The sequence below is a fragment of the Gopherus flavomarginatus genome, chromosome 23 (genome assembly GCF_025201925.1).
Source record: "Gopherus flavomarginatus isolate rGopFla2 chromosome 23, rGopFla2.mat.asm, whole genome shotgun sequence".
Taxonomy (NCBI): Eukaryota; Metazoa; Chordata; order Testudines; family Testudinidae; genus Gopherus; species Gopherus flavomarginatus.
Window position 1 is genome coordinate 10,332,650 of NC_066639.1, and position 15,981 is coordinate 10,348,630.

Consider the following 15,981-nt stretch of genomic DNA (forward strand, 5'->3'; position numbering starts at 1 on the left):
TCTCCCACGAAACGTAACTTCCGGCCCAGGGAGAGTCAGGAACTACATCTCCCAGCCTGCCCCGAGGGCGCTTCCGCTTTTTCTATGCCAGGTTAAGGAGATCCATGGAGCCTGCCCCCGCCCCCGCTCCCTCTGCTACCTGGTGCCTCTTAGAACCCGCCCGGGGAGCGGCAGAGCCCGCCCCGCGCTCCCCCCGCTCTGCCCCGCGGGCTGCAGGGCTGGAGCAGCCCCCGCGCTGCGCTCCCGGCCCCGGCCATGGCGCCGCTGCCGGCACAAAGGGGTGGGGGCAGGAGAGGGGCAGGGGCTGGTGTAGCGGAGGGTGTCAGTCAGGGTGTCCAGGAAGGGGCTGGAGCAGCTGGCAGCAGGGGGGGGGCCGTTGCGGTGCACAGGAAGGAATTAATCCCTCCGTGCCCGGCCGGGGGGGCTCTCTGGCTGCAGTGGCGCCAGCTCAGGTCGGGATTATTGGGGGGTTGCTGGTGGGTTCCAGCTGGAGGGGGACCGGCAGGAAATACTGAAGAGGTTTCAACTTGTGGGGAGTTAGGGCTGGAGGGGGCAGGGAATATCCTGGGTGAGGAAAGGGAGGGGGACAGAGTGTGACAAACCTGCTGGGACTTGTTAACATGGGCCTGGATCCTCAGATCAAACACTTGGGTGTTGGGGAAGAAAATTCCCTAATTTGTGAAACAGGAAACAGACAAACCAACCCCCTGGGCAGGGCTGGGAAAATGACCAGACTTCCAGTGCTGAGCCCTCAGCCTGCTAGCCAGGGGCTGGTGTGACATGGAAAGGGGCACCCACCAGGGAGGTACAGGGAAGATGTCCTGGCCCCTCACATCCAGCTGCTGGCAGTGGGGAGGGTGTTGGGTTCCTACCATGGGGTTGTATCAGCCCCTGGCTAGTAGGTGTGTGATGGATCTGCAGGCAGAGACAAGGGGTCTCTCTTTGTTCTCTCACCCTGGTGCCCTTGGCTGCTCTCAGCAGTGTGGGGATAGGACTCTGCCGACTGTTTATCTCTCAGAGCTTCCATTTGATTGGCTGCTTTCCCCCGTGAATAGTGGGGCTGTGAGTGGGGCAGCAGGTATTGAGTGTTGGACTCTCGCTCTTTCAGGGGCCGGTGACCTTTGAGGAGGTGTTTGTGTATTTCACCAGGGAAGAGGGGGCTCTGCTGGACCCCACTCGCAGAGCCCTTTACAGAGAAGTCATGGAGGAGAAGTATGAGAATGTGACCTCGCTGGGTAAGGATTCCCGTCCCCTCGGTTCTTAGAAGGGGAAAAGAAAAGTTTAGGTTCACACCACTCCCACAATGCCACCTCTGCTCTGCCTGATTTCAGCAGCGCCCCGACATGCCAGTGGCACAAACACTAGCCCTCTGCCCTCCCCTGTTACAGAGCGCTCTGGGAACAGAGCAGTCCAGCAGAAAGTCTCACCACTTCTCTTTGCTAAGATAAGCGGGTTCATCTCCATCATAGCAAACAGAAGCTTCCTCCCCCTGGGCTGCTCTCCAGTACTGAACCTCCTGCACACAGACCAGCTGAGACTTGCAAAGTGTTACCACCCCTTTGCCCTCAACCTGAGTTTTCCTTGTGAGTCACTGCCTTCACTTACCCCTCACTAACCCCACAGGTCATTCGAACATACGCCACCAGGGTGCTGACAATCCCCATGGCAAGAACACACCCTTGGGCACCTTTGCTGACAAAGCCTACAACACTCAGCACGGAAATGAGGCAGAACTGGCCCTCCTAGTTTCACATGCGCCTCTCTGTGTAGCACAGGCACAGCTCTGCCCAGCTGCTCCAACCCATCCCTCCATCAGCCAGTCACAGCTACAGCTGGCCCAGTGCACGCAGCTGGAGGCATGCGGATAGATGCAGGGATTCCCATCTGTGAACACAGCACAGACAGTGACACGTTCTCTTAGTCTTTCCTCGGATCGATTATAGGTTCGTAGCTTTGAAGGCCAGATGTGACTATTAGGTCATGTACTCTGACGTCCTTTATACCACAGACCATAGAATTCATCCCGTTACCGCTGCATTGAGCTCAATACCTGAGTCCCTGTGGCAGTTTGTTAAACTTTGCATGGCCCACACAGAACCATCCTCAGTGATTCTTGCCAGCTGCAGGGTTAAGAGTTGGGGGCAAAGTTAAGGTTGCATTGAAAGGGGGGGGGTGTTTACATTAACTTCTCATTTCCTGGTTCGCAGAGGTTTGTTTAGTTACCATCTATACCAGAGGTGGGTAAAGTACCCTCCTGCCTCCCTTGTTTTCTTTCCCTTGAGCAGGGTTTCCAGTTTCCAAACCCTCTGTGATCTCCCAGTTGGAAGGAGTGGAAGAGCGGTGGGTCCTGGATCTCCAGGATTCAGAGGAAAGCGATATCCTGAGAAGTCCCTGGATAGGTGAGGAAACATTAAACCAACCCAGAAACTGTAAGTGCGTGAGAGAACCAGCTGGGATTCCCCACACAGACTCTGTGAGCTCAGGACAGTCCCCAGCAGCCCTCACTCCTGGCTTAATGCAGATGGTGATTGACACCTTGGCTGGAGCTGCCTCCCTTCTGACTGAGCGTTTGGATGGGATGTGGGCAGGGCTGGCCTTAGGGAAATGGCACCAACTTGCATTTTGGTGCCCCTGGCTCCCATGGGCATGGCACCCCCCCATTCCCTCTGTCCCCCATGGGCTCGCCAGGCTCCCCACCCTCCCTTCCCCCCAGCCCCTGCACTGTGCCCCCTTCGCTCCAAATACCTGCTCCCCCTTCACTCCTAACTTCTGCCCCCTCCAGCCCCTCCCAACACTTGCCCCCTCCTGTGCCCCTAAGCCCTGCACTGTGCCCTTTCACCCAAACCCCTTCCCCTCCCTCCTGTGCCCCTAATCCCAGGACTGTGCCTCCTTCACTCATACCCCCTGCACCTCCCTCCTGCACCCTGAACCCCTGTGTGGTGCATACCCCTTTCACCCCAAACCCTGCCACCTGCACCTCAACACCTGCCTCTTCCTGAGCCCTCAACCCCTGCAGTGTGCCCCCTTTTCCCCTAACCCTTGCATCCTCCTGCACCCCCTTGGGTACCTGACCTAGATGCACAAAGCAGCAGGCATTGCTGCTCGCTCCCCCACTGGACTGCTGCTTCCCCCGCTCTACGCAGCCCTGCGGGGCTGGGAGAGGGGAGCAAGGAGCGACGTCAGGGCTTCCTACATCCAGGTCACTTTCCCTGCAGGCTGTGTAAGGGGAGAGCAGGAGAGCAGCTGCTCCTGATTTCTCAGCATAGCCCAGGTAGGGAGGTGACCTGGATGCAGGGAGCCCTGGTGTGTGTGTTGGGGGGACTGTATATGTGTGTTGAGGGAAGGATATGAAGGAGTGTGTGTATGTTGATGGGAGTGTGTGAAGGACTGTGTGTGTGGAGCAGGGTGGAGGAGGGGCCTCTCTGCTCTGGAGCAGTCACCTGGCTCTGACAGCTGGTCGTCCAACTGCCCCCTGAAGCTTAGGTCTCTCCCACTCCCCCACGCAGCTGCTTATCTGCCTCCCTGTGCCTTTTTCATCAGCCCAGCGAGCCTCTCGGCAGCAGGTCAGATGGGAATCCAAACCCTGCGCCCGGCATCCCCTTGGGTGGGGCACCTGTATGGCCCACCCTAAAGGCCGGTCCTGGATGTGGAGCAGAATTGATCCCCTCCACTGTTCCCTATGGGGATGAGTTTGGAGGAATTCAGTCCCTGATTTTTATTTTCTGTCTCTCCAGCACTTACTTGGGTTTGCTCTCTGCCTTTCCATCCCCAGTTCTGAGATTTCTCCTCACTTCTCGCAGGTGATGGGGTGGTGAGGGAGAGCGAGGAGCAGAATCCTCACCAGGAAGATGCTGAGCTCGCCGAAACACATGGGGAATTACTGCGAAGATCCAAAGGGAATGTGTCCAGCCCCGTGAGCAGGGAAAAGCTGATGAAAGTTACCACAGTCCAGAGAGAGAGAAGGGAAACCACTCAGAGGATAGAGTGGATCAACCTATTAATTGTCAGGGAACTCACAGGGACCTCAAGGAAACTACGTCCCAGGAGAGAATCCTCACGGAAAAGCGAGAGAATATGTGTAGTGAGTGTGGGAAAAACTTCAATTACCACTCAGCCCTTATTCGACATGAGATAATCCACACAAAAGAGAGACCCTACGAATGCTGTGAGTGTGAGAAAAGCTTCAATCGTACCTCTGCCCTTAGTAGGCATCAGCAAATACACAGAGGAGAGAGACCCTATGAATGCCGTGAGTGCAAGAAACGTTTCACTCGTTTCTCCTCCCCTATCTCTCACCAGGGAGTCCACATGGGAGAGAAACCCTATGAATGCAGTGAGTGCGGGAAAAGCTTCTCTCAGAACTCAACCCTTATTACACATTACAGAATCCACACGGGGCAGAGACCCTATGAATGGTGCAAGTGTGGGAAAAGCTTCACTCATAGTTCAGGCCTTTCTAAACATCAGAGAATCCGTAAAGGAGATAAACTTCATAAAAACCTTCTCTAGAGCTGTCAGAAGATTTTTTTCTTCAATTCTTTTGACAGTTCCCAGGTAGTGAGTGTTAAGGCTGTTTGCATCTTTTGCACATTGAGGTCCCTCAGCTCCCACACATGAGTTGCCCACTTTTGAAGCTCCCCATCTTTGGGGTGGATTCTGCGGTCCTTTCTATCAACTCCATTGTCCTGCTAGTCATGGGAGTGTGTCCTTTCTAACAGGAATGTAATCACCCCAAGTGGGGGAGATGGGCGGTGTCTTCAACTAGCTACGTTGAGATAAAATCTACCTGGGCCTCATCACTGTGGTTGCCATGGAGTTAGCTAGCTTGAGTTCACTTTCCTGATGTAAAAAGACTGCTATTCTTGCAGTAAAGACATGGGCAATGGATAGTGGGTGGGGTTATCTAGCACATTTCCTCCTGATCTAACCTAACCACCGTCACATTTCCTTGTCTGAACAAACCTGGATATTCACATTTATACTCCTCCTCTCAGTGCAAAGTTATTGTTAGTGACGTCAAGTTCCTCTTTGAGGACAGATTGTCTCATTCCCAGTTGTTCTCACATTACCCTGCATTGTGCAGAACAGCAGTTATTTTGTTGACTTTTTTTGCATGTAAAATATATTTAAATATGATGAAGAGCTGGAGCAGTGTCAGGGAAATAAGGGTCATTTCAGGCTCTGTGACACTGGAAGGAGATGGGGCGACTCAGAGATTCCGTCCTTCCCCATCACCCCAGAACTGTTACCTTGTGTCTGAGCCATGCAGAATTCACCCCTTCGTATTCCTTCACTTCCCAACGTGTCTGGTGAGATCATGTTCTTGGCTGTCCATGCTTGGGAATGGTGCTTGGACGTCTTTGATCCTAAATCAGAGTCAGTCTGGCCGGCAATGAAAGTGTCACAGACCTGGAAGGGGATTTCAAATGGATTCCAAGCACTGTTCAAATCCCCTTTTCCCTCTATTGGCAAAGCCATTTCTCAGCAGGTCGGCTGTTTTTCCCCCCACTTTATGAAGATGCTAAAACTTTTGTAAATAACACTAATGAGACAGCACTGAGTGAAGCAGGTTTTATGGGAGAATCTCTCATCCTGAATCTGAGTTATCAGATGTAACCTACTTGGGAATTTCACTTCAAATGAAAGTGTCTTCTACCTCTCTGTGATATGGGTTTTCTATCCTTCATGAAGGCTCCTTGGTCATATAACTCCTTTTTAGTTTTGTTTGACAGATTGTAACTCAGATTTATTGGGAAATTTCAGACAAATGACCATTATTCTTTACTTTAGGTTTATTTCCCCCCCATCCCTGCATGGTGATATGGAGAAAATTCAAATACAGTTCAGTCAACAGGAGAGAATACTCCAAGCTATTGGACGTATTATCAAAGAAACTGCAGTGTGTTTAAACCTCCACTCTGAAAAGGTGAAGAGCTGCAGACCCCAAACCATGTAACTGATGGAAGTAAATGCACATAGTCACAGGATCGTTCAGTTCTTTAAGTCAATATTGTCTCAGATGCTCCAGGGATAGAATTCCACAGCAAGTGACTTGGAACTAGGAAAACGCCCAGGTATTTGGTTCTGAAAGCATTTGTGACCCAGTCCCTACAGGAGGTTACTCCTGAAGAGATCTCCTAGCTAATCCCCAAATTTGGGAAATGCTGTCTGTGATGAGGTGCATCAACCCTGCACTGGCACTGCTAGGGTTAACTGCACCTTGTGGGCTGAAGAGGCCACACCCCCTCACCCTCTCTGGGCATGCTCCAACTGGAGACGGAGTGTAAGAGGGAGCAGCTCAGCTCAGCCTGGGTGGACTGAGGAGGAGAACAAACCTGTGTTGTTGGCTCCTGCCAGGAAGCTGCTGGACGCCCAGGCTGCACCCTCCAGCCACCCTGAGGCCCCTGCAGACACCCAGTTGACCACCAAGGATGCGATGCTGGATTCCAGGACATTACCAACTTTGAACATAAGGGTGGGAAGTGACTGAGGGAACGGGACTGTTGCAATGAGAGATCAAGCCTGGACACAGGAGTGTTGGTTCCTCAAGACCCTGGGTCAGGACCTCGTGGAGTAGGGTGGTCCCAGGTCCCTCTTCCCCACACTGCACCCACCACTGGATGGAGTCACCACCTGAAGACAAGCTGTCTTGACCCAGGGGACAGATTTCTTCCCCCCTCAATTCCCTGCCTTCTTCTGTACATGGCCATACATCCTGTGACAGGATGTATCAACCCCATGACACTGTCCATAATGATGTAGATGTGGAGGAAACAGAAGTGGTGTTTTTGTTGAACTCACCATTTGTGGGTGATATAACTGTGTGTAGGATGAAATCAGTGTTGACTGTGAGATGGCTGCAGAAAAATAGCTATTTTTTAATAGGAACCTCATCTCTGTTATTTTACAGAAATTCTGATCCAGGACTCTATCTAATCCGGGGTGGGCAAACTACGGCCAGGGGGCTGCATCCAGCCCTTCAGACATTTTAATCCAGCCCTTGAGCTCCCACTGGGGAGCAGGTTCTAGGGCTTGCCACATTCCGACACTCCAGCTGGGGAGCGGGTTGGGGGCTTGCCCTGCTCCGCATGTGCTGTGGCTCTGTGCGGCTCCTGGGAGCACTGGCATGTCCCCCCTCCAGCTCCTACGTATGGGGGCAGCCAGGGGCTCCACACACTGCCCCCACCCCAAGCACCGCCTCCACAGTTCCCATTGTCTGGGAGCTGCCTGGCCATGGCTCCGTGTAGGAGCCGGAGCGAGGACATGCCGCTGCTTCCAGGAGCTGTTTGAGGTAAGCGACAACTGGAGCCTGACCCCCTCCCTTACCCCAACACTCTGCCCCAGCCCTGATCCCCCTCCCAACCTCTGAACACCTCGGTCCTAGCCCGGAGCACCCTTCTGCACCGCCAACCCCTCATCCCTAGCCCCACCCCAATGCCCTCTCCAAGCCTGGAGCCCTCTCCCACACCCTGAACTCATTTCTGGCTCTACCCCAGAGGCCACAACCCGAGGAAGAGCCCTCACCCCCTCCCATACCCCAGCCCCCAATTTTGTGAGCATTCATGGCCCCATACAATTTCCATACCCAGAGGTGGCCCTCGGGCCAAAAAATTTGCCCACCCCTGATCTAATCCCTAGCCACAACTGCACTCAAGGGTTCACTAGTGGAAAGGGGGATTAAAGGAAAACTGCCATCTGGGAGAAGATGCTTTAATTGTTGAGGATTTATTATTACCAATGAAAATAAAATTAAACACAAAGTTACTCTTTAATGAAGAAGAGGCTTCATTATGTGATCAAGTGTATTCTACTGGAAAAATAAAACTTGCCTTGTTTTTCTTTTTGTTAGTAATATAGGAAATGGGGCTAATCCTGAAAAGCTTCTTTGATGTAACTTGCCCCCCTTGGCCTAAAATGTTCAGATGTAAAACCTCACTCCAAAGGACGGGGTGGGGGAATATGTGTGAGAAATAGAGTAGAGGAGAAAACTGACCCAGTATTGATTTAAATGATTTGTATTTCAAAAGTAACTTATTTTGATTACCTTCCAAGTCAATTTCTGTGTAGGTGTGTTAGCAAAAAGAAGGTCAGAGAAAGTGTGGGCCCCTTACTGAATGGGGCAGGCAACCTAGTGACAGATGATGTGGATAAAGCTGAAGTGCTCAATGCTTTTTTTGCCTCGGTCTTCACAGACATGAGCAGCACAGTATGGGGAGGAGGTGAGCAGCCCTCGGTGGAGAAAGAACAGATTAAGGACTATTTAGAAAAGCTGGACATGACCAAGTCCTCCGTTCCGGATCTAATGCATCTGAGGGTCCGGATGGAGTTGGCAGATGTGACTACAGAGCCGTTGGTCATTATCTTTGAAAACTCATGGGGATTGGGGGAGGTCTCAGATGGTTGGAAAAAGGCAAATCTAGTGCCTATATCTCTGCACTGCAATTTTAGTCTTGCAGCCCAAGCCCCATAAGTCTGAGTCAGCTGACCTGGGCTTTGAGACAGGTGCTCTGAGTGTGTTAATCACAGTATAGACATAACGTCAGGTTACATCTACAGTGCAATGAAGCACCCACGGCTGGCCCCTGTCACATTAATCAGGGTCATGCGGCTTGGGCCGTAAAGTTGCAGTGTCTGTGTCTCAGTCCCCTGTTCTAGGAGCCCAGAAGGTTGGGAGGGAGTTTATCGAGTGGAAATGGTAAAACCGCAGTGGAGTATTACCCTGGGGTCATGGCATTTCTCCATTGGTCTGTCTGCTTTGGGGCAGGGACAATAACACGTCCTGCTGCATTTGTAATTTCAAAGGGCGGTTTAGGATTTTCATTCTCACCCACGGTGCACAAAGCAGGACTCAACCCTCGGTGTAAACTAAACGAGCTTCCAACAGATTCTGGCAGCCACAATGAGCCTTTTGGTGCGAGAGCTCAGATCTGCCCCTGTCCCAGAGGGAGGGGGTCATCTGTGATAGACTGGAACACTGACCTATCAGCTCCTAACTCCCAAACTTTCAGTAACTCTATTATCAGTGCCTGTGAGCATAATTTAAACCATAAGAGCAGCCACACTGGACTAAAGCTGCATTGAGCTCTGTGTTTTGTCCTCTGGCTGTAGTCAATACCAGGTGCCCCAAGAGATACTCAAAAGGCACCCCTGGGAGTTGAACCCAGGATCTCCAGTTTACAAAACAGGTGCTTTAGCCAGCTAAGCCATAGTGCCTGCCTGTGGCTAAGGAACACTGTCTGCTCAAACTTGTCTCCCTGCCATCTCAACCAGGGCCTGACAAGCTTTGCATGTGTTTGGATTCTGCAAAGCAGAGGAGCAGGTGTGGTTTTCCTTGGGTGTGTGTGGGGTGTGTGTGTGTGTGTGTGAGAGAGAGAGAGAGAGAGAGACTTTTTGGCCAGGTCTGCACTAGAAAGTTATTTCAGCAGAATTATATTGCTCAGGTGTGTGAAAAACACACAACGCTCCCTCGGTCGGCACCCTTCTCCTCTGTCCCAACCCACAGCCCCTCCTATTACCAATGCCCCTCAATCCCAACCTTGACGAGAGCCTAGAGCTTTTTGCAGCAAGCTTAAAGCAACAAATTGTCAGTGTAAATGCTGCTGTTCATTATATTACCATAACTGGCCTCCTCCGGTATCCCACAATGCCTGCCGTGAACTCGCCTGCCCTGCATTCCTGCTACAGAGGCTGGGCCCCTCCCCTTTCATAGCTCCAGAACTTTCTGACAGCTGAGCTGCTAGCTACACCGGCATTGGTTTGCTATAACTGCATTGCTTGGGGAAGTGTACATATTTTATACATCTAAGTAATGTAGTTACAACGACCTCATTTTGTAGCATGGACCTGTCCAAATAATCACTCACACACCTTGGGAGCTTTACAGAATCCAAACACGAGCAAAGCTTATCAGGGCTCAATGGGGACTGGCAGAGTCAGATGTGGGCAGACACGATACTTTAAGTAACAGCAGGCACCATGGCTTAGCTGGTTACAGTGCCTGTTTTGTAAACAGGAGATCCTGGGTTCAACTCCTAGTGGTGCTTGGTTAAGTGCCTTTTGGGGCACCTGGTGTTAGCAACTGTCAGAAAACAAGATTCAGAGCTAGATGGACCTTTGGTCTAGCGCAGTGTTGCTTTTCTTTTTGTTTAAATTACACTCACAGGCACTGCTAATAGAGTTACTGAAAGTTTGGGTGTTAAGAGCTGGTAGGTCAGTGGTCCAGTCCCCTCAATGCAGTTTTACCATTTCCACTGGCTAAACTCCCTCCCGACCTTCTGGGCTCCTAGAGCAGCGGACTGAGCCTGAGCCGAGACATGGACACTGCCACTTTACTATAGACCAAGCCGCATGACCCTGATTAATGTGACCCAGGCCAGCCGTGGGTGTTTCATTGCACTGGAGACGTAGCCAAATGTTATGTCTACACTGCTATTAACACACTCAGGACAGCTGCCTCAAAGCCCGGCCAGCTGACTCAGGCTTATGGGGCTTGGGCTGCAAGACTATAAAATTACAGTGCAGACATAGGGACTTGAGCCCAACCTCTGAAACCCCAGGAGGGGTGAGGGTTTCTGAACCCAGGCTTCAGTGTGAATACAAATATACGGACCACAGTTTCTAGCCCCTCAGCTTTAGCTCCATGGGCCCAAGTTAGATGACCCAGGCCAGCCATGCTGCCATCTTTATCCCAGGAGAGATAGACTCTACGGGTACGTCTCCTTTGCAATGTCAGCCCTGGTGTGGCACGCTGTGCTCAAAGCAGCACCTGGAAGCCCCATATTCACCACTCTCATATAATGATGATACGGTTTGTACAAAGTCTGCCTGGTGAGGTATCGTTTCAAAAGTCTTGATCTGTTGAACACTAATATTGTGTTGGACTGTGTGTGTAGCATTGGCTGGGAAGTTATGAAGTTTTCTCTGTGTGTGTTACTGAGATATATTATGACGTTGCGAAATGCCCACCACCAGCCTTTCAGGTGTGACAATGGAGGAGCCAGACTCGTTGCTGGCCCATTAAAAGGGATCCACACTCCCAAGGACTATCCCAGGAACTGTGTACAATGCAGACTTCTCTGAGATGGCACAGTGACAATGGACACTGCTTGACTCACATCCTAGCAAAGGTACTTCCTAGCAAGTTGGAAGAAACTATGAAAGAGGGGAAGAGACATCATGAGTTGGCCTCTCTCCCCCACAACTCAACACCTGGAAACGCATCTGGAGGACAAACACTGAACTGAAATAAATCAGAAGAGAATAATAATAATATATTCAAATCAAAGTCTCCAAACAGACTAATATCGGTTTTTCAGCAAAAATTTTCAGTTTGGGGAATTTTCTTTTCTCAGTCAGACTTTGCCAAGGGAAGTGGAGAAAAAATGTTTTTGAGTTGCTTCTTTCAGAACAGCCTGGCCTAGACACTAGCTCTGGTTCACTGTTTTGGTCTTGCTCAGGATGGGGGTATTTTAATTATTTTGGAAGGTCCCAGGGTGTTTGTGGGAGATTATGAGGATGTTCCCTTTTGAGATAAAAACTACGAAATACAGGACTAGAGAATTTTTTTTAGAAATCTGAGGTTTAGACTTTTCATTTGAAGCGGCCAGGGGGTGGGGGGTGTGGTTAGATTCTGAGAAGGTTTTTGTTTGCAAGAAGAAACATTGTTTCATCTGTCATTGTACCAAAGGGGGAGATGGTTGTCTATAAAGGAGGGGTGAAGACTAAATGCTTGCAATGAGGATAAGATTTAAACCCATGCATGCAGAGCATAATGGATTAGTAGTCCATCACCTTAACCACTCAGTCACCTCATCTGAGCTGTCAGGAAAAGGACAGGAAGAGAAATCTAAGGCCGGCAGAGATAGGGACACTAAGGAGTTTTTAAATACTAAGCGAAAGCAGGGTCTGAATGAGCTCCCCTCTCTCACCTAGTGAGGAGCTGGGGAAAGACTTCAGGAACAGACCGTGTTTGCACAGACACACCTACTCTGCGTAGCTATGCAGCATGATGGGGCTCCTTCCCCAAAATGACCAGTTTTGGTTGGTGATGGGTTACAAATCACTTTAGGATTGAGTGCAATGAAATGTTATTCTCCTTCCTGTATGAGTGAAGGGCAGCAGAACATACCTAGTCTGTCCTGACGGAGGGGTAGGTGGGTGAGGAATAGCTTTTATTGGATTGCAGAGAAGTGATTGAGGACATCACCCTAAACCAGTGGTCCCCAAACATTTCACATTGTGCCCTCTTAGCCATGGCTGTGGCCCCTTGGAAGCCACGATTGAGAACCGAGGCTGGGAGTGGGGCTGTTGCTTGCTGGGGAGAGGGGTGCGGACAGGGGTAAAGGGGTCGATGCTGGGCTGGGAGCCAGAGTCTCAGGCTGAGGGTGGGGTTGGGGAAGAGCTGGGACAGAGTGGGGCTGAGTGGTGTTTCCTCCCTGCCCTCCATGGGGGCTGGCTCAGGCCCTGAGGTGCCCCCATGAATGTTCCTCTGTGTCCCCCTAGAAGTCACACCTCACATTATGGGAACCACTGAACCCTAGACGCTAAGCAGGGGTGAGTGATGCCAAAGCCCAGGGAAAGGGAGAACAAGTGTGGGGGCCCCAGCACCAGAACCATGGCCCCAAACCCTCTTCTGCCTGTGACCTTGCCCTCTTTCAACCTTTCCACGCCTTCCACCTATGACCCGATCCACTAGTCAGCTCTTTTCCGCCCCACCCTGATCATTCATTTACTCCCCCCTCCCCTTCCCGCTTTGCAGCCCTGAGACCAGAGAAGCTCTGTGTCCCTTCTGCAGCTCCCGGGCCACAGTGTGGACTGGGAGGTCCTCCTGCCCTTGGGCCAACATGGGGGAGAGTTTTCCAGGGGTCTCAAAACAGCCGGGGCACTCGGGCAGCATGAGGCAGTGCAAAGGTGCGCGCTGCAGGTGTAGTGTCAGACACTGCTTCCTGGGGGGGCTCCCACATTTCTCCCTGCATATACCCAGTGGAGGAGCATTGTGGGGGGAGGGGCAAGTGGTGACACAAAGATACAGCTCACTCGCCCCCAACGTTCCTCTGTGGCACTATAGAGGGTTTGGGGGGAGCGAGGAGCAGCACTATGTGCTCCATGCATCCTGGTCACTTTCCCCACCTGGGCTGTGCAGTGAGGGGAGCATCAGAAGCTGCTGCTCTCTGCCCTCCCCTTATGCAGCCCAGCTGAGGAAAGTGACCTGGATGCAGGGAGCTCGGATGATCTCGCTTCTTGCCCCCACATCCCACAGCCCCTAGGGGTGCCTGGAGGAGCAGCGTTCCAGGGAGGAGTGGGGGGCAGCAATGCCAGCTGCTCCATGCACACAGGTCAGTGTCCCCAAATGGGCACAGGAGGGGATGCAGGGGTTTCTGTGATGCCTATTCTATCAATATCGTCACTCAATACCAGGCACTCAAATTCACCCGTCTTAGTACTTAGACATCTAGCGTTTGTATTTAAGCACTTCTAAAATGTGTCCAATTTAGCTGTCTGCTATTGCATGATGTAATTGAGGGAGACTCTTTCATTTCACTATTTCTCATCAGATCCTACCTGTACATTATCATCTTTCATCCTCTCCTCCTTACTAGGCTATAGAGAATCCCTGTGAATAGTTCCTCTCCTAACGGATGTCTCTGTCTGAACCCTGTGCTCCTCAGCGCCTGTCGGCTTTCCCCCAGCTCTGAGGCTGTGTCTACACTGAGCACCTTACCACGGTGTAGCTGTGCCACTCTAACCGTGCCGTTGTAAGGTGAGCTGTGTGGCCACTCCTTATCGCTGGGAGAGAGCTTCTCTGGCAAGAAAACCAAACCACCTCCAACGAGGGGCAGGAGCATCATCACTGGGAGCACAGCTCCACCTATGAAGCGCTGTTCACACTGCCACTTTTCATGGCTCAATTTTTGGCATTTGGGAAGTGTTTTTCTCACCGAGTGACAAAATTTTTAGCAACAAAAGCCTTAATTTAAAAAAAACTCCTCTGCAACCTATTTAATGTTACCTTTATACAACCTTTATACTGCCTCCAGTTTTGGTGTCCTCATTTGAAAAAGATGTTGTGAAATTGGAGCTGGGGCAGGAAAGAGCCACCAAATGTTCTGAGGGCTGGAGAAAAGTGCCTTCTAGTGAGCTATTGAAAGAGCTCAACCTTATTAGCTTTTCAAAAGATGATTGAAAGGTGAGTTCATTGAAGTGTTGAAGTGCCTTAATGGAGAGAAAAACTGAGTATTAATGGGCTCTTTAATCGAGCAGAGAAAGGCATAACAAGACCCAGTGGCGGGAAGGTGAAAAGAGACAAATTCATATTACAACTAAGGCAGAAATAGTCAACAGTGAGGATGATTCACCACAGGAACAAGCTACCAGGGGAAGTGCTGGATTCACCATCTCCTGCTGTCATGTAATGAAGACTAGATGCCTTTCTAGAATGTCTTTGCCCCCAAAGTAGCTCTTGTGTCATACAGGAGGCCTGTGATATGCAGGGGGTCAGATTAGCTGCTCTAATGCTCTCCTCTGGCCATAAAGTCGACTAATTTCTGAAAAACTGAGTGTAGGATTGGGAGCAGCATCTGATGTCCTGTCTAGCCAGCTTGCTGCCTAGAACGAACACTCCTTGGGTGGGGTGATCCACAGGGAGTAGCACAAACCTCCAAAGTGCCTGGCCAGGGGCAGGACATTGGCCCAGCAAGGGAGGAGTGTGGCAGGGACATCACAAAGGCCTTTTGCAGGACCTGAGACTATTGGTCAAAAGTGGTGGGGAGGTGTTGACCTCACAAAGAGATGCGGCAGCCAGGCAGGACAGGGCTGAGGGACCAGGGAAACCTCAGAGACCCCTGTGGCTTTGTTTCAGCAAGTCTCCTTCTCCAGGTCTCTCTTTGAGGACTGAGAGAGTATTCGGGTTCACGGACGTGAGTGCCAGGAGGACTCATAGACTCCAGGACTGGAAGGGACCTCGAGAGGTCATCGAGTCCAGTCCCCTGCCCTCATGGCAGGACCAAATATTGTCTAGACCATCCCTAATAGACATTTATCTAACCTACTCTTAAATATCTCCAGAGATGGAGATTCCACAACTTCCCTAGGCAATCTATTCCAATGTTTAACTACCCTGACAGTTAGGAACTTTTTCCTAATGTCCAACCTAAATCTCCCTTGCTGCAGTTTAAGCCCATTGCTTCTTGTTCTATCGGAGGCTAAGGTGAACAAGTTTTCTCCCTCCTCCTGATGACACCCTTTTAGATACCTGAAAACTGCTATCATGTCCCCTCTCAGTCTTCTCTTTTCCAAACTAAACAAACCCAATTCCTTCAGCCTTCCTTCATAGGTCATGTTCTCAAGACCTTTAATCATTCTTGTTGCTCTTCTCTGGACCCTCTCCAGTTTCTCCACATCTTTCTTGAAATGCAGTGCCCAGAACTGGACACAATATTCCAGTTGAGGCCTAACCAGCTCAGAGTAGAGCGAAAGAATGACTTCTCGTGTCTTTTTGATGTAAGCAGAGTCAGGATAAGCTCCACCCTGACATCTAGTGGAAAGAATTTCAGAGAGTTTATTTGCATAGGCACGCCTACCCTATCCCAGACTGCCGAGCTGTGGGACTGCTTGGTGACAAATGACTCACCCTCAGTTGGGTGGTACTTGCTAGACAAGGGACATGGGTTCAAAAACCCAGTGAATTGAGAGAGGCTGGGGACAGGTATCTGTGCTTGGTAGTGTAATTGTCTTGTGGAGCCAGAAGCACCAGTTCTACTTCCTTCTCTCTCCACTGTGGAATGTTTGAGTTGATTTTTTTATTCTCTCAATAATCTAAATACAGATTACTGAGCTGAGTTCACTTTGGGCTAATGGTGCACTAGCATTGTGGCTCCCCTACTAAGAGCTGAGATCACTAAGAGTTGAAATCACTAAAGAGCTGAAGTTACTGAGCTGAGAGCACTGAGTACTGTGCTAACTAGTGGGGGAGCCTGAAGATAT

The 15,981-nt window shown here is 50.8% G+C and overlaps 2 non-coding genes and 1 pseudogene across 2 annotated transcripts; 2 read left to right on the plus strand and 1 right to left on the minus strand.

The window, feature by feature from the left end:
* Positions 1-389: 389 nt before the first annotated feature.
* Positions 390-15,981, plus strand: part of LOC127039435 (zinc finger protein 23-like) — a 247,872-nt pseudogene continuing 232,280 nt past the window's right edge.
* TRNAT-UGU (transfer RNA threonine (anticodon UGU)) lies at positions 9,140-9,213 on the minus strand. The gene has a single exon. It is a non-coding gene; the product is annotated as a tRNA-Thr (tRNA).
* TRNAT-UGU (transfer RNA threonine (anticodon UGU)) lies at positions 9,970-10,043 on the plus strand. Its single transcript has one exon. It is a non-coding gene; the product is annotated as a tRNA-Thr (tRNA).